Here is a 20,346-nt window from a genome sequence, read left to right as displayed (position 1 = left end):
TTTGCTACTAAAAGCTGCTCTCTTACACAACGGAGGGCGCTCTGAAATCATTTCTGACACACTGAGTGTCCGATCAAGACATTACCGTTTATTGATGAAATTCCAACTTTGTGTTTAAGTTAAGCACCATGTACTCCCTTTTCACTTATTTTCCACGTTTTAAGTCACATCTTTTGTGCCTGTCAAAAAAGTGTTCCTTTAGTCACGATTGAATACTATTTGTTGTATAATGTAAACCAACAGATCGCGATGCTTCTCTGAAGCAGATCTCACTGGTCTAACGGAACTTGCTGAACGCTAAAAAGTAAAGTATCGCCATGATTTAATGAGCAAATAAACAAAGACTGGAGTGGACTTACAGCTTATTACAAACATTTTAAGATCCATGCAGTCGTTGAATTCACCTTGACTCCAGTTTAGTGCTTATAAGGACCAGAGTTTAATCTGCATTGTGTAATGTAGGTACAGTTACTGAAATTATCCATGGCACGATCGCATACAGTACACATATTATCTATAACAAGACCATTTCAGTTGGAACCTAATTTTGGAGAACTGGACGAAATGTCACACTCTGTTCGATAGGATATGTTCAGTATATGTTTCATATTTTTGCTAATATTAATATTTCTCGGCACTATATAAATTTGAAGCAAATTGATTACGAGATTTTCATGCGAAATAGGTTTAAATAATGGAGTAAGACTATCGAGCGAAGCATACAACAGTCTCACGTATATGCATTTGCAGCATGTAGAGAAAAGATGAGGCAGATTATAGCATTTTGAAAACATTTCTGAACAAAATTCAGATAAGAAGATTTTAGAAGAAGAAGAAAAAAAAAACATTCGAGGAAAATGGGATATTTCACTGTGTTCGTTCTGCCTGACAAAATAAAGGTTAAACCTCATAAATAAATAAAATCTCGTACAATGTTTCTTGCTATCTGTAAATGTATATTTTATGGTCACAATAATTGGGTTGTAGATACAATTTAAACTAGCGAATGCACACAATTCATGTGCCAACCCGAATGCCATTCAGTATACGAAGTAAGTCAATGAAAACTATAAACGTCCTAATATGCGATACAGTACCCGAGGACATAGTCTCGGTTTGGATGGTGCCGGAATGTTAAAGCATGAAACAAAACTCCAGAATCAATTTCAAGCTCAAGCCTGCACAGAACAGTTTCGACTTTGATCTTTAACACAAAGACCTCAGTTAAATAGAATGTTATATTTACTGAGAACACAATAATTGTAGAACTAACTACGCACTATACCTTTTTCACAGTGTACGATATTTCCTTGCGCCATTCCAAACATTTTGTTACACCAGTCTATGAAAGGTTTAATGCTTTTCCACATATTGTTTGGCACAAGACTGCGTCAACATGCAGTATATCAGTAACTTGAACATTAAAACTCTGTTTCCGATAGGTAAGAACAGTTGGTTTAATCTAACGTTAATAAAGTCCAATGTTAACATTTTCAATATCAGTTTTTCACAATGATTCGAAACAAATTAAAAACCTCGGGGAATAAATTTTAGATTTTAAAGAGCCCAACATAACAGATTTTGTGTCCAAAATCATTTCTCATAGGCAACGCTATCAAAGCGTTTTATTTACCATTTAATTATAAAAAATATAGGGGAATATGCCACGAAAATCAACCCTTTACATGAAAAATTAAACAAGGACTTATAATTGGTACACACCAGCAATAAGGTTAATGATAAAATTATAGATATTGTGTTTGTCTACCAACTTTGTTCCTGGACAAAAACGAGTGCTTTGTGATTTAGAACAAATAAAAAGAAACTGTCTTATATTACAGACATGAAAATTCATCGTTGATGAAGAAATCTGAAACGACTAAAACCAAATATTAGGTGACCTTAATCTTTCTAAGCTGCAAAATATCGTAGGCATCTTTAGCTAGGATGAAGAACACTGGTATTAAAAGACACTGTTCTTCCCTGAATTCAGTACTAAACTAATTATGAAGCAACGTTTTAATGTTTTGAAGTAACCACATTAGTAATGAACAATATTACATACTACTACTACTACTACTACTGCTACTACTACTACTAATAATAATAGCAGATAAGAGGAGGAGAACAGCACTCATTCTAATTTTTACTGCGAAGTGCAGAAGACAGTAAGCCATCAATATTTCTCCCTACATTTGACCTGCAGTATACTTCGTAGCTTTCGATACTTTACATCATACTAAAGACGTTAAGACGACTTATTCACAAGAAAGTTGGTGAAGTATGGATTAAAGATATCAAAAGAAATTAAAATTACAAGCATCTTTACCACTCCATTCGACATTATGTGCATTTTCTTTATATTCAGAAACTGAAACGTACGGATTTACATATTATTAAAATGGATAATTTAAATAATGTAAATGATACTGTTGTTGTTTGTAAGGTTTAACGCTATTTTGTCAACACAATATAGGCTATACGTGGCGGTCAGTATAAATGATGGAGGAAGAACCCAGGAAAACCTCTAAAAGAACCACCTACCCACGATAAGCTACTGACAAGCTTTCTTACGTACCCACACTGGCCGAACCCGAGACTCGAACCCACGTAGATAGAGGTTAGATTGCAATGATCCGTAACGGGAAGCGCTTTTGACAACTCGGCCACTCGGGGCCCCCTTTAATAGGTGTACTTTTTCTGCCTGGAGTTTAATAATAATTTTTAAATCAGAACTTTTATTAGATATTTAGTAGTCAAAATATTAAATCAAACACTGTTAATACCTCTTAGAAATTAACAGACAAAATCCGTTTTGATCTCTAGTTTCAAATAAAATGTGATGTTTAATCCTATTAGTTTCTAATTTGTATCGACCTGATTTAATATATGTTACTTTGTTATCTTTCTGTGGTCCTAATGCGTCATTCACTTAAGAAATGTTGTTTATTCTTTTCGCAACACTGCTTGATGCTATTTTAGACGTTACGTTTAGAAATGATATTCGAGGCGATTTTTGTTAATAAATATCTAGATCTGTTAGGGTAGGATATGCAAATTATGATACCTTGCTTTTTAGTAGTTGATACAAAGCCTAGAGTATTTAAAGAATTAATTGACCTAACATAAATAATCTAAACTCTTTCCCAACAAAAGTTTAAAAACCTATCCCTGTATAGTCAGACCTATACGCATGCGCGAGTTTACTATCTAATCAAAACTGAACATATGGGCGCGTTTGTTTTTGTGCATTTCTTCTGTTTATTTTCATGTTTAACTCCCCGTAATTAAGAATCAAGACTCCCAGTAATTAAGACTACCTATGCTGTTTATTACTTTACCACGAGCAATTGGGTTGTTGTTATATAAACTATTTTCTACACAAATGTCTCAAACGGAACCCAAATTTATTCATCAAACCATGTAACATAACCTTCAGAAAATCAATAGTTTTGTTTATATATATGTGTGTGTGTGTGTGTGTGTGTGTAACCGAATCTAGACGTAAACTGAATAAATTTTAGGCACGTAGCACTCAGTCCAATTATACTTCGCAAATCATGTTAACGTTGTGCAACAGCGACTTCTACTACTACTGCCAGAAGTACTATTAACAAAGCATACTTACCGTTATAGTTTCATTCTAATTGCATACTACTGCATTGCAAATTAATCCGAAAACAGTACATAAAAGGATGGAAAAGTATCATGGTAGTAAACGAAAAAAGTGGAATGAGTTTGTTGAATCGATTGTCATTTTATAGACATTCATTTAGCCAATAGATTTGACAACCAGTCTATTTTACATGTTGAAGATTTTATGTCAAGGGTTGCATCAATAAGCGTGAGATATTTTATGTTGTGGAAACGAAACATTAATGATCTCTTATTACCGAAACAACGCCTTGTCAGAGAAGCTAACCCTTCTGAAACTACGCAAATACGCACATCCTAAACTGATTTCCGCCCAAAATGTGCAATTAGGCACTCTCTAAATCCCCATTTTCCCAAACCCATTTGATGTGACAGAAAAACCTTTTCTCTGAAGTGATAATTTGCTATCAGGGAGAAGTAGCAGCAGACACATTTAGTCTTGTTCACACCTGCATCTTTAAACACAGATGAGCGGTAATGCGACTAGCTGACAAAATCGCCCAATTGTCTTGACTGTCAGAACTAATGGCAGGTCCATAGCTATAATTATCTAACACTAGGAGTAAAGTTCCAGCAAGGAATGGCGCGTGTCAATGATTGATAAGATAAACGCTAAAAAGCTAACGATGAACTGTGCAAAACTTATTAAACTAGCCAAAGCGCTTTCGACTCTCATTGCGTCTTTGTCTAAGGCAATTACAAGACAGGACAAACAAGACAAATCATAAACATAAACGACAAAAGTGTACTTTACCATGCCTGTCTGAAGTGCAAGGTTTTATCAAGAACAAGTCTTAGTTGCTTGTTTTTTTTTTCTTCATGTTGCAGTCTCAGTATCCCAAACCTAAGGTTACTTGTATAAGGCCTAAATGTCAAGTCTCAGTATCCCAAACCCAAGGATACTGGTATAAGGCCTAAATGACAAGTCTCAGTATCCCAAACCCAAGGATACTGGTATAAGGCCTAAATGTCAAGTCTCGGTATCCCAAACCCAAGGATACTTGTAAATGGGGTAAATGTCAAGTAAGATTAAAACACAGGATGTTTTTGATGAAAAGTGTATAGTATTGCTTTCATCTCCATTGCTTTGTCATACACCGAGATATTCAAAATACCGTGTAAAGAAACCAAATTATACGAACATATATAGCATTTTTGCTGGCATTGCTTCGCCACATTTCAGTTTTCTTCGGAATATACTTGAGGAAAAAAGTGCTTACAATATACCAATGCAGCAAAGTCCCTTCAACAACCGTACCAATATCTCTCACGAGAGCTTTGTATTTTAACGTATCGCATGTACACACGTACACACACACGCACGCACGCACACACACACACACGCACGTACACACCTACGCACACACGCACGCACGCACACACACACACACACACGCGCGCGCGATCATGCTCAATATTTGAAAGTATGTCGACGGTCTTTCTCAAGACTATTAAATAAGGAAACTTTTCCTCCTTTCTTTAAAAGCCGATTGTGTATTGGATCGTTGTTTGATCTCGATTCTGGATTGTTATATTTAAAGTTACTAACGCTATCTGATAGATAAGAAATGACTGAAGTCATTGCGTGATACACGGTAAGATGGTGTTATGCATTAATAATCTGTATGGCTTGTTGGCTTTTCTCCATGATTATATGTCACGTATATCTGTATTTTTAACTTGCCCTTTGTCCAAAATCAAGTTAATGGTGTATCTGAAAAGAAACAGTTTTGTTAATAACTTAATACATAACTAATATTTCTCCATGAGTGTATATTAAATATTCAGATCATTATTAATCATAAACATGTCTACTTCAATTTGAGTTAAAAATACAGTTTCGATTCTGACTTTAGAAAATTCCAGAAAGGACATTTCTGATTATGTTGACAAAATATTTCCAGAAAATAGTAATTGCGACGTGGGTCATGTTGAGATGTATACAAACTTGTTTACATTATGTTTATTCATTCTTGCCTTAACATTTGAAGCAGTTTCTGTCTTATCGTTGTGTTCAGTTTTTAATTTGGGTGCATCTCTTTATTCAGATTATTATTATTCACTGGAATTACAAAGTGCTCAATAAAATTCTTGGACTGAAACATTAATATGGAATTATAGTGAATTCAGCGAAGTATATTATGGATTATATTATCGTGATAGATCAAAAGACTTTAGGCACGTAGCCACATCCCAGACCATTGATACATTAGCACATTCGAGACTGGAGGCAAATCAACACATTCAGTATCGGATTTTTTGGGGGGAATACCACCGGAATTTAGTTGAAACTTCATACATTTGGACTCATGATAAAGCATTTAGACTATTTCGTTTTTGATTCACAATAATGTAAGTTCCTTTTAACTTTTCAATTTGTTGTATTCTAGAGAAATAAATTATTTGTTGAATTTTACAAGACTTGTTGGTTTTCGCTCTTTTCTGTTAATAGTTGAAGACCATAGAGTCAAAACTCACAATGATTCAATGATTTCGTACAACTGATAAAATAATTTTTTTACTAAAGTCCCTTCCAAATACCGAGACTGTCTAATATAAAATGTCACAATGCAACCGAATAAAAGCAATTACCATATCATAATGAATTTATTCACACTAACGACGTTAGCCTTTGATAGGGTCTACAAAAATCCGTTTGTCTGCACACACAAAAAAAAACAGATATGACAGATTCAGTCCGAGTATCACGTTGCATCATGCTTTCCATCATGTCTGATCTTATCCACATCGTTTACTCTAACGGATTGCTGACAATTCATATCTAGAACAATACAATATTTTCGACAATATCGGTTCTAATATTTAGATGACATGTAAAAGTAAACACTTGAAAAATCTTATCAGTTCCTGGAAAGCCATTTTTAAGGGTTACCACATAAACGAGATGATATGAAAAGTAAAAATGAAATGCAATTTGCTGAAAAAAAATTACCCGTGTAAGTACAGGTTTTAGAGAGACTGTTTAGACATGTTTTGATCGATTTGCATATTAGAATCTTTCAAATATTTGCGACACCATTTACAACGAGAAATAGGTTGTATGTTGGAAATAAACCTCTAATTTATTGATATATACGGAATGAAATATAACGTGGAAGCTGAAGGCAGCATAGTTTTTTCGCTCATCATCCTAACTTTAGCTTTTTCTCCAATTCCAGTGCAAACAAACCATTTCAGCTGGGAAGCAGCAAAAAAAAAAAGGCGAAAGCATTTCCGCACTCGTTGGAAAATACTTTGCTGTATTAAAATTTGGTACTTACCATGACCTCTATGACCTTTTGAGGTGGGTAATAAGACCTGCACGTGCAAACGTAGGTGATTGCATCTGTAATCATTGGTGTATTACAACCTTTCCCGCAGATTCGTCAGGTTGTGTTAATTCCCACGTATGAGTGTTGATGTGCAAAGTTTACACTGCTGCAAAGCCTTAGTCTATCAGTTTCGTAGAGACACTACAAATCCTCTCATAGAACCAACTCCACAAGGGGGTAGTGCAAACAGACATTACTTGCAACATGAGCTGCACTGACTCGGTCGAATGCACACAGTACATTGATTTTTGTATTTTGACTCTTCGTTATGTTCATGCTTTAAAACTAAAAGGAAAGCAACAAAATTAAAAAAATAAAAGCGCTTGAGAAGGCGAGATACTTGGCGTTTGAGATATAGCTAATACAGACGTAAATAACAAATATTGTTGTTTAGAGATGCGAACGGCGAGGATTATAAAATAGTAAAACTACATATTTTTTCAGGGAATGTAATGGTCTCTTTTTGTGTAGCTATTGCGTAGCGGACACTTATTCTTGATGTACTTAGTAAAGGTGTCCCACACCTTCCCGTCCATACAAAGACAAAATTAAGGGGTGTCCCACACGTTTCCTTACATTCCTCTTCTCATAGCTTTTACTATAGCACAGCTACGTTACAAAGTCCATTCCTAACCAGACTGATTCAAAGCCAGTCAGTCTTTGCATGTAATTAACATTTGATGTTGAGGACGATGTTTCGGCTATTCGTTCCATTTTTAAACGCAAAATAAATGTTTCTAGATATGAACGTGTCTCTGCATACACGCACATCTCTAGAAAATGCATGCCTGGACAAAATACAAATTGCAGTTAAAGTATATATATATATATATATATATATATATATATATATATATATATATATATATATATATATATATATATATATTCTTGCTCGGGTATAATAGGATGTTTTTATTAAAAATATGCATATAATGTAGTAAATCTTGTCATATTCAATATTTTAGTCACGATTTATTTATCAAACCTCTTTAACCTTTGAATATCTTACGCGACACAAATCATTTCCTCATTATTTCAATTTTATCCTAAGCCCACCGGATTTCATGGGGTTACGATGACCCAAATGTACGAGGGAAAGTTCTGCCATCAACAGCCATACTTAACATGTGTTTCAATATATACATCACTGATCAAGAGAGGCTATGTTGTACCTACCTGAATCGGTTTACCAAAAACTGCATCTCTAATATCAAGTAGCGTCCTGTTATGTGGGTGGTATGATCCATGTCGTACAAGCTAATTAACATCAAACTTTCTTTTAAAACTGCATGAATGTGATAACTACGCTAATTACATTCAGACACACTCTAATTTGTTACTTTCCAACACATGTTATTCACAGAGCATTGATGATCCAAACCAACATTACAAACACTCCAACAGACGGAATTTACCAAAGTATCACCAGTTATCGCATCTGGTTAATTGAAAGCGATACTTATGGTGAGTACCTCATGTATGAACACCAGTGGCAGATTAGCAATAGCCGAACAGCCTATTTAGAGTTGTTTAACATATATTGTTACCAATTAAGAGGAAACCTTAAAGCAAAATAATAAGAAAGTGTCACGTGATGTTCTAATAACTAGGTGCTTTGCTCTTGATTCAGTCCTGAGACCAACAACTCGAGCGAGCGTGGGACGTATAATCAAAATGAATATACAGAAGCACTGGATTCAAAAAAATTGTTGTTGTTGTTGTTGTACGGTTTAACGCCATTTTTCAGCACACGCCTATACATGGCGGCCAGTATTAATGGCGGAGGAAGAACCCGGGAAAACCGCGGAAAGAACCACCGACCCACGAGAAGCTACTGGCAAGCTTTCTCACATACCCACACTGGCCGAATCCGAGACTCGAACCCACGCAGACAGAGGTGAGATGGCAGTGATCCGTAACGGAAAGCACTTTAGACCACTCGACCACTCGGGGCCCCGGATTCAAATAAATACCTATGAGACATAACTTTTATCGGACAGAAAATGTCTCTAATTACATACTCATTGTATCATCTAATTTGCTTAGGAGCAAGCGCGAACATATGTGAAAGTGTTTACTGTTGTTATAGGTGTTCAGGCGAAATTCCATTACTAGTCGCAAAAGTTTGAGATACAGTTTTGATAACAGTGCTTGCTCGTCAGGACGTATGGAGTTGATGTGGCTGTTTACCAGGTTTAATACATAAAAAGTCCTTTTTCATGATTGAAAGAACTGGTTTTAAATATTTGCATAATGAGTGCATGCCTTAAAAATATATATGGATATAACAAAATTATGTTTATCCCTATATATTCAATGTATTCCTTAAAAATTGAGTCATCTTTATATTTGAATATTTATGTCTCTTTTGTGCAAGTGTGTAGGGTGCCATGTGTGTAAGTGTATAGGATTTTTTTTGTAATAGGTGTGACGATACCTTTTGTGTAAGTGTGTAGGGTGTCTTTTGTGTTAGTGTATAGGGTGTATTTAGTGTAAGTGCGTAGGGTGTCTTTTGTGTTAGTGTAAAGGGTGTTTTTAGTGTAAGTGTTTAGGTGACCTTTGTGTTAGTATATAGGGTGTAATTTGTGCTCGTGCATAGGGTGTCTTTTGTGTAAGTGTGTCTTTTGTGGTAGTATATAGGGTGTTTTTTATGTTAGTGTATAGGGTGTCTTTTATATAAGCGTGTATGGTACCTATTGAGTAAATGGGTAGGGTGTCTTTTGTGGAAGTGTGGAAGTGTCTTTTGTGTTAGTATATATTGTATCTTTCATGTGAGTATATAGGGTGTCTTTTGTGTAAGTGTAGAGGGTGTTTTTGTGTAAGTGTGTACGGTGCCTTTTATGTAATTGTGTAGGATGAACTCTTTTACGATACACGACGAGAATGGTATTGATCCTTTGACGCAAGTAATTGAAAAGTAAGCTTTTCTTCGAAACTGGTCAACTTTGACGAGAACATCCAGCATTTTACACTATGAATAAGCAAAGGTCGGAGCCGGGTTGATCACAAAAGATAGTAAAACTGAATTCGTTGTTGACATGACAAAAATATTAATAAATAAAACAAGTACTTTTGCAAGGACAAAGACTTAAAGAAAACGAGAAACAAATTCAATTTTATTTAACATTGATTCGATTCACGAACTGTTTACTTATTCTTAAGTTTATTCATGAACCTTATTTAGTTTTAATTAACAAAATATATGGTTGATTTGCGTATTTTCCCTGTTATTCTGAATATGCTTCACTAAATTTTGGAACAATGTCGACAACTGGGGCTGTCAAAAACGTATTGTTAAAATGGTATAAGTAAAAACTTGCTGACCAAGCAGTTGTTCAACTTGATGTTTCTACAACTAACGTACATAACTTCATTTTATAATGACTTCGTTATTTTTAGTCCAGTCAGTGAGAAATGTTCATTAACAAGCCAAAATATCCCTCTAATAAAACCTTATAATTTTCCCCAAGAGCAGCAGCTTCACAGACAATGTGGGTAAGCGTTGTAACGACAGGTCCCCCCCCCCCCCCACAAGTAAAACACTGATTATACTGTTGGGCGGTTTTGCTGGCCCCATAAACCATCCATCAGCAACATCATGGTTTGAAAGCCTGATTTATCATACTATGTCCCCAAGTCTACGCCTACGTAATGCTATCCTTTGTGTTGAAAATTGCTAGAAAAGGTGATGGCATGGATAAGGGGTCAGATGATAATATAAGAATAAGTGACAAAGAGCACATTAAAGACACGTCTAAAGGACAGTACCCCATCATGATATTTCTCTACTTAAAGCTAAACAATACAAAAGAAAGCAAACTCCACAATGTATAGTCATTATTTAAGTCACGTTTAATTTAGCAGTCTTTTTTAACCGTCGAGTCCTACTTGACCTTCGACCTTAATAATGTCCTCATTGATTGAGCTTTGTAATACCTCCACCTGAATTCACGAGGTTACGATCGCCCAAAAGTACAAGGCCAATGACGAAAGTTGACACGCATATTTTATTGGTAAGTTTTGTATACATGCCTATGACGAAAGTTGACGCGCATATTTTGTTAGTGAGTTTTGTATACATGCCTATGACGAAAGTTGACACGCATATTTTATTGGTGAGTTTTGTATACATGCCTATGACGAAAGTTGACACGCATATTTTATTGGTGAAATGATTACTACAGAAAGTCATATTTAACGACTGAGGCATTGATTGTTGAAACTTTACAAGGGTGTTAAATGTTTGATATATACTATTTTTTTATATTTGAATGATTAACCATTAAATATCAACATTTATACATGACATTTTTGCACGCTTAAATCTCGTGATAACATTGTTAATAATGTTGTGATTGGCCCAAAGTAAGTTGGTATACAAGTAATACGACGACATCTACATATTAAAGAAGCAAGTAGCAAAACATGGCATAGCTGATTCTTCGGCCCCACCAATAGACGAGCTTCACAAAGTAACGCCATTTATCGAATTATATCGTTAATAGAAAGCGAGACTTAGGGTGCATAGCTTACGTCAGAATACAAATTTTAGACTATCAATAGTCCAACAGCCTATTTAGATTTGTTATTTAAGCTAAATTGTTTTAAAATGAGCGAAAAGCCTTTCAGCTAAATGATAGAAAAGTGACACATAATGAATAGGTTCTTGATATTGTGCTCTTGGTCCCTTCCCTGAGGTCAACAGCTTGAGCACGTGTAATATGAATAATGGAAATGAATGCATAAAACCATTGGATTTTAAATAGATACCTATATAACCATAATGACCTTTGTCTGACAGACACTTGATCTACTTACATTCTGGTTGTCAATCACCTTTTTGTAAAATGGAAGTTTTACAACAAAATTCTGGTTACATCGAATTTGCGGGGAAAATACTTTTATCCGCAATACTGGAATAAGCTCTGCATTACGAAGGAAGTACTTCTTCGAAATTGTCTTAATGACGAGAATATCTACCAATTTACACCATGAAAAAGCAAAGGTGTGAGTGCCATAAAAATGATAACAACACATCCGATGACAAGATAACAAATATAATAATAAACAAATCAATTACTATTCGTGATCAACAAAATATACGGAAAATGCTTTGCCAAAGATAGACACAAATTACATTTTATAGTAATTATTTTTTTGACAGTGAGTTATTAATATACAATTTAAATATATTTAAGTTGATTCATTAACCTAAATAAGTTATTAACTAACAAAATATGTTGATCATTTGCATAGCTTGCCCTGCTGTTCTGGATTACCTTCATTAATCTTTGTAAAAATGTCGACAACTGGGCTGGGATATGCTACCAGTGTTAGCATGGTGAAGGTAAACTCGTGCTGCGCAAAAAATTCATACACCTGAAGTTTCCACAACATAATGTATTTAAGTTCAGTTTGTAACGACTTCATTATTTTTCATCCAATTAGTGAGAACATTTCATTATCGACCCGAAAATCTCGTTATTGAAACAGTATAATTTGGTATAAAAGCATAAGATTTCCAGGAAATTGCAAGTTAAATAGCTAAGAACGTTCTCTTATTTCTGAGGATTTGTCAATAAGTTTGTTTGTTTTTTGGGTGGGTGGGGTGGGTGGGTGGGTTTGGGGATTTGGATGAGCGTTTACATAACCTGAGACGAAGCTGTGGGCTTATAAAGTAATATAAGATCGAATTACATCATCGGTGTGTCATACTAACCCATTACTGATGCCATTTTGGGTCATTTTAGAAGGTCTTACAATTCTTTGGTTGTGTTCGCAGACTCCATTGTTATGTTTATGTGAGCTTAACAATATTTTTAAGGACACGATAGGGTATACGTGACATATAATATATCTAGCTGAGGAATAACCAAGTAAATCAACGTGAAAAACAATAGACCCACTGATAGCTACTGGCAAGCATTCTTACATACCCGTATTGGTCAAGCCGAGACTAGCACTCATTTGTGAGTGACATATAAAGGTGAGAGCCTTAGACCACACAGTCACCCGACCATTCCTAGGCTCAGGCAGTCGTCTGTGAGGAAGGTCATTTGGACAAACTCAGCTAATTTCTGCGAGACAAAAATATACCGCTGAAATATGATCCGTAGGATTGCACTCGAAGTTCCGAATGTAAAAAACTTGATCAATAACTAAGAAACCAACAGATTCATTTAGCTATCACCCGCGCGCGGGGGTGTACTTTCGTTGTCCAGTTGGAATATTTCATTTTCAGCGGGGTGTGTGGGGGGGGGGAGCAGGGCATGGAATAAACAAAACCTGCCCCTAAATATCTTAAACTATTCTCGCTGTCATTAAAAAAACAAAGGTTTAATTCAAATTATCATATAAGTTTTAAAAAAAAGTAATCGTAACATTAAAAAAGAAGAAATTATTATTTTTGGTAGAGAAAATGCAAGCAGTTTCACCCAAAACCCGACCCGCGTGAATCTATTCCCTTCCCCAAAAAACGCCATTTAATGGTCGGTCACAAAAAGTCAGAAACATCTGTCCCACCGCCCCATCCCACAAAACTACACCCTTCCAAGACCTGTGCCGATACTGATAGACGGTTTTCGGAGCCACATAACCGTTAATGAATACCAATACAGGTTAGGGAGGATTATTGTCAGACTCGGTTCCAAAGACCTCGCCTATATTAATAACAGGTATAACAATGGTAAATTTACTAAATTTAGTAGGAAACATAATGCTTTGAAAATCGATATTTACCACGGTGTGTCTCCAATGAAATGCATTGACGAGATCATTCATGTGGAAGGACTGGTAAACCGCTCATGGATATAAAGAAATGAGTTAAAAAATTTGTTAAAATTATAATTCGACCACACTATTTTTCTTTGTGTTGTTTGCATATATGGTGCGTATTTCAACTTTCACTCACTTCACAAGGAATAGAACCAAGCGTTTCTTTCCTTTACATAACGGCTGTTAAAATATGTATTCTTTAGTGTATCCCTTCTTACACAAACACACGTTTCCCTGAGAAAGTAGTGTTCTTTGATTTGGGGCATTGAAATTTATTGTATTCAGAGATGACAAGGGACCTTTTTAAGTGTGCAGCATTTTTTATGTTCTTCTAGCGCATTTATAGGAGATGAGGCAGACATCAAGTAAAACTGACTGACGGCAACCAGTTGGGACGAATGAAAATGGAAGAAATAATAAACTGGAAACAAGCGCTACTAAATCAATTACTATGGATCGTCATGTTAATAAAGTAATACATAATGTTACGACTATATGGTCCTTAACTAAATAACAGAAAAAGTAAGAAGTTAAGTACAGTTCAACAAATAATTTTATTTCCCATGAATACAAAGAGAAAAATTCAATGGTCCTAAAAGTTCTATCACATATCCAAAAGTTTAGAGTGTTCCAGATGAATTCCGGTATTGAATGCGCTGATATGTCAATAGTCCTGGATGAGATAATGTACCAATATACTTAATAAATGACAGTGATACAATCCAGAAAGTCACTGAACTATTCCCAAAACTGTGGTTGAGTTAGCCCAAACATCAATGAGCACTTTGTAATTCCAATGAATAATTTAATTGTAATTACAATTAATAATTTCAATAAAATATTCCTCGCAAATTAAATCTGAATAAAATTAAGTTAAAGATAGGAAAATTAACTTTGATCAAAACAACCATATATAAGAGACTAAGACACGACAAAAAAAAATGTGGAGCATTTCCCCAACAAATTCGAAAAATTGTTCCCTTCTAAAACATTCTTAATTTCTTTTAATAAACCCAAAAATATACTTTGAACCAAACGTCAGTAAACAACCTAATTATAACTTACAAAAAAGACCAAAAGGCATGTAGGCCTTCTAGAACCGTCTTAGGTCAAAGGGCCATGTCAACATATCTACATTATCTTAACGTACAGTCTACTGTAGAATCATGGACAAAAATTAGCTATGAAATATGTTGACTACAAATGACACTTACAGTATACAGTCATGGATAAAAGTCAAACACACAATATAGATAAATATCACAATAAACATACTTCAGATGAAAGGATGTGTTTAGTAGTTTATACCATTTAAGAATTTTATTCCTGACGTAATTTCTGCTAAAATTGAAACAATTTCATCAGCACTGAATTTTGAGATTTTTTGATTGAACTTAATCACTCTCAATTCAATGATTTCATCTTGCACGAAAAATTGGACTCAGGCGGCTTTTGTTCAATTTATATTTTGCTTTTGTTTCTTTCAAAATTAAGAACATCTTATTTGATCAATCACCGAAAACCGATTGTCATTCTCTAGACTCAATGTTTCCAACAGACGGCTTCTCCTCCACCCCAAATAAGTATTGGTATTAGACATATAAAGGTGAAAATCTCAAAGTATCTTCACATATACACACCGAGATCTAAACTTCCTCTGTATTGCAGTTACACAACATTTTCTCCATTTGTTATGCAAATTAGTATTGATTGAACTTACCGTGACCTTCTGCAATTCGAGACTCAGTATCACCTAGACCATTGTCAAAATCCATCATAAACTCTAAGACAAACTGTACAAACTTGAGGCCATAAAGAAATAAAACAAAACAAAACAAAAAACTTTGGATAAAGATATTATGCTAAAACTTACTTTTACTAATTTGAAAATCTCGTCACACTCTTACTTTTGTTTGCATGGTGAATGCTAACGGAAATCAAGCAAGTCATCTTTTAGAATGCAAACTTCTCATTTCGAATGCATGTGTTGGTGTGATATGGAGTTTTTACATAGCTTTAAAAACATTTTCAGTCATTTCGCTACGATATCTGCAGTGTGGCAGTTTACAGTGATGTCTAGCACTGGGACATCTTGCCGTAGACATGTAGCATGATGTCCCACCCAGTCACATTATCTGTCAATAGGCCGACCAGCGAGGCAGCTGTTAGTAACATTTTTGTAAGTCTTTGGAATGACTCGACCGTGATTCGAACTCGCGACCTCAGGCATCCGAGGAGGACGCTCTAACCACTAGGCCACCGGAGCGGTGTCAGTTCGAATGCAGGAATAACAAAATAATTACTCAAATAATAACAGGTAAACTCGCAATCATTACATCTCTGATTTAGAGGTATTAAGGTCTGATTGCTTTACGCGCAAAATGTGTTAATGGCAAATATTCGCTTCATGTATTCAGTAACGCCTTAAGCAAAATGAAAACTACAATATTTAAAGAATTAGTTGCTTGACAAAAATAGTACAAGTTACACTACTAAATTATTACAACATTTTGGAAATTACTTTAATAGGTGGAATAGTACGGCTTACATCTTGCTTACATTGGTAACCTCGTTGACACACCAAGATTGGGAAAGCTTCATGCAGATCTGAGTTTTCTTTCAGATGTGTGTAATTAAAAGACAATCTACGTTTTGTTTAAGTAGATCCAAGGAAACGTTCCACAAGTGATGTAAAGCGTTTTGTATTGTAACGAGTGACAATACAAAATGTGTTCATTTCATTGTTTAATATTTTCTTAAATGTAATTAATCAATGTTGATATTCTATATATTCTCAAAGGCAACTAACTATTTTATCAGCTACCGTTTATAAAAGAAAGAACGTCGCTGGTTGGCTGCCAAAAACTACCAGAACAAATTCACATACTTTTTTGACAACAAGCGTATGCATAGGTAAACTCTACTCAACAGTCTGTTTAAACGTAACACCGGTTTAATTTTATTATCACCGCTTATGTACTCCTTGATGTAAATGAGCTAATCTCACCCGGGTCAAAATTTAATAGTGCGCACATGCATGGAAATGTTTTTCTCAAACCAGCTACGCAGCATACCATTTTCATCTTCTCAAAAGTTTCCTTTTGACAGTCAGTTTAAAGTATGTGAGGATGACTTTTTAGTTGTACCGCAAATAAACTATAGTAATTTGACCAAATAATAATATTACAGCCAATGCAAACTTATTAGTTGTCGGTGCCCACATATATTTCTTGAATGCAACAATAAAGTAGTTTTGTAGATACGTTTTTAGTTATTATCGTTCCAGTTTATATTTTTGACTTTACCCAACTTCTGCCTTCTTGCATCATATCCACATACCTGTCAAATGGTTAACGACGCTTCTGTTAATTTTGCCGTCAGTATGTTTTGTCTTGCGTAACTTAGTGCTCTTCAGAATCTCAAGGTGCTCTTGATAATTAGGTATTACCGTACTTATTCCTACGCGACAATCTTACGACAGTCTGTTTATAAATAACCGTCATTTTCTGTTATTTAGCCTAATCACGCATCACCTAAAACTATGGTAAAGCTTAATTACATCTTACTATGCTAAGTACAAAGATTTTATTAAGGCACATTTTATACTATAATTAATTTTCGAAAAAAAAAACCACACAAATACAATAGCATCGAAATATACATCTGTCCATGAGTGCCAAATGACATATTTGTGTGCGTGTTAGAATATTGTTTAAATAAATAAATAATAAATAAATAAGTAAATATAAACCTGTTTCGAAACTGCGTGCATGTGCCAAAGTAGTAAATTATGAGGGTTTGAGTGTTTCAAAATTGCTTTCAACAGTTGTGCAAATGGGTCTATTATAAATATTCATAAGTGTATCAAACTTGAGTTACTCACCCTTGTAGGTGTGTTCGTGAATCCTGATAAAGATTAAGCACATTTACATCGACGTGCAAATCCACTCGAAAGAATACATAACAATCTGACATCGCACACGAAAGGGCTTCGTCTTCAACACAGATCAACACTTTGGTCATTGGAAGAAATAAATAAATTGGGAATTTAATATTCAACAAATTGCGAAGAGCTCCGTTATTTCTCTAATTCCTCCCTTGAATTTCTTTCATATATTTCCAATATCTCCATCCGCGCCAAACGATTACCACTGCGCTTAATGCTTAGTAGTCGTCTGCTTTATATTTGGCGTGGCTGCGCGTTTTGTTTCAGTTACGAACAATGCCAATGGGGATTAACAATTGAATAAGCGATATAAACCAGCCAGCAACTGAAACCTGCTACCGGTATATATACATTGATATAACGAGGAACGGAGGGGTCCAAATGTTTACTGTTTACTCTAACCTGGAAATGCCCCCAATTAGTGATGGAAGGTTTTCACCGCTATTTGATAGACACGCTTTTTGAATAAACTCATGAATCAAACGAAATCCGCGGAGAGCAACATTTGCAATTTAACAATAACTACATCTTTGTTATGATTGCATTATGATGAACAACGACTTAATTTTTCAGAATCTTCGAGAGTTCATAATGACGGTCAACACATCTACAGACACTATACCATCACTGATTATTCCGCTGTTGCTACCGATGCAACCACTACAACTACCATGCTACTGATTCCAGTGTTACAACCGGCACTGATATTATTATTACTATTACCACTGCTGCTTCTGCTGCTGCTTCAATTATATGGGTTAAATCCTGTAAATGTTTACGATTTTTCTCTCGAACTAGAAGAAATGGGTCTCATTTTGTAGAGTGTATGCAATACTCCTTCAGTCAAATAAAAATTCGTCAATGTTTAAAACAGCCAATTTGTTGCTACAAAACACATTTGCAATATAATCTGTGCAACCTAGTTGTAAAAACGTATAAAAGCAGTATGTTGATCTTGTATTGTTATTCGCATGTCATCCCTTTCTTTTATAACTGCGCGTATCTTTCTGCAATCGGGATAACCATTTAATGCGTTGCTGTCATATCTTGAATTTCCCTGAATATAAAATACATGTATATCCCCATCAATATTAAAAGCAAACAGGACAAAGATTTCAACTGCACGAAGTTTAATTTAAAGGCGCTAAAATTACGATTATTGGGAACTAATTAGTTTTCAGTAAGTAACGCTATGCTAGTTTTATTGGTAGTTTGACTTAAACGTTGAAGCAACGTTGCAAGATCCATGCAGAATATATTTAATTTAATCAGGAATGATCGCACCGGCATGCACCCCCCCCCCCCCTCGTTATAACAGCAAGTTTGGTGATTAATTATTTTCGAGTCCAGTTTGCTCAGCCACTATGTCCGGACATGATAAGAAGAGTACAATTCAAACTAAGGACACGTCTATGGGGTTGCGCACTGAAGCAGTCATTAAGTGTTGATATCGTAGTCCTAATGGATGAACACTGTATGTAAATTATACATGTTTGCTCATACTACATGAAAATAAACAGATACCTATACAATGGTCAAAGTCGATAAATTTCGATCTTTATCAGTTAATTAATATTCAAATGAGAATGCACCGTCTCTCAGTTTCGTCAATGGATATCATTTTCATGGTTTCATAAATGTCATGCGTGAGTTTCAAGATTTATCGGTAGCGCCCATGCACAAGGTAATAAAGATTATTGATTTTTCACCGAGGCAAGCAACAAAAACTTTAAGTTGACGCCCTTCCTGTCAATATTTATTGTCATATATTTACATTTGTGTAATATTCTTTACAAATGAAAAAATCTTTGCAGTATTCAAGATGCTTTTGGTTGACTGTTAATAGCACATGTACATTTAGATAGAACATTTACATACTACTTCTTTGGACTTATACTTTTTAATAGACCTATTGATAACCCCTTAAATGTAACGGCAAGCATTTAGTAATACAGTCAACTCCGCTTATTTGCATAGCCTCGTGACCTGACTCAAGCTATGCATATAAACGGAGTATGCATTTAAGCGGTATTCATGTATATTTACAATATTAAACTAGACCATACTTTCGCTATGCATTTAAGCGATCTATGCAATTAAGCGATATGCATTTATGGGGAGCCGACTGTATAATAAAAAGGTGAAGATGATAAATTTCATAAAAAGCTATAAAGAAATTAAAAGAAATAAAACTAACGATATAAAATCCTACAAATATATGATTAAAAACAATTTAAGATACGGATTAGGAAATATTCGCCTGACTAAATGGCAAGTTTGTGTGAGTAATCCGCAATAAATTTTTTAATTGGGGTTTTATGTCAACGTGCCACAGAAATACATTTTGTAGCTCATCAAAAGATATTCTGATTTTCTGTGAAAGGGTTCATGAAGGACAAGGGACTAATCGTATGGTAAAACCTATTAGAACTGAATTGATCCAAGCAAGAGAAAACCTACTGATGTCAAGACTGCTGCTGAGGAAGTCAGACAAATATTATATGTACGCTTTTATTTGGTTTCGCGTTGTATTTTATTACCAAGGTTTTTGTAGGAAATAGGTATATGGACACTTCTGTCCAAAAACCACTAGCATGAAGTGTATTATCTTTACTCTTTCATACCACCCTTTATACT

General features: G+C 35.0%; 1 protein-coding gene across 1 annotated transcript in view; it reads right to left on the bottom strand.

The window, feature by feature from the left end:
- LOC149772842 (uncharacterized) overlaps nt 1–17,898 on the bottom strand; it is a 66,895-nt gene extending 48,997 nt beyond the window's left edge. Inside the window, exon 1 of the mRNA XM_089947208.1 lies at nt 17,647–17,898. The gene's annotated coding sequence lies outside the window, so the exon portion shown is untranslated. The remainder of the gene's footprint in view (nt 1–17,646) is intronic.
- Between the last annotated feature and the right edge of the window lie 2,448 nt (nt 17,899–20,346).

Source organism: Sinohyriopsis cumingii, unplaced genomic scaffold (genome assembly GCF_028554795.1).
Source record: "Sinohyriopsis cumingii isolate HCF-2022 unplaced genomic scaffold, ASM2855479v2 utg001101l, whole genome shotgun sequence".
Taxonomy (NCBI): Eukaryota; Metazoa; Mollusca; class Bivalvia; order Unionida; family Unionidae; genus Sinohyriopsis; species Sinohyriopsis cumingii.
Note: the sequence above shows the minus strand (reverse complement) of the source record. Positions and strands in the feature narration are given on the sequence as shown.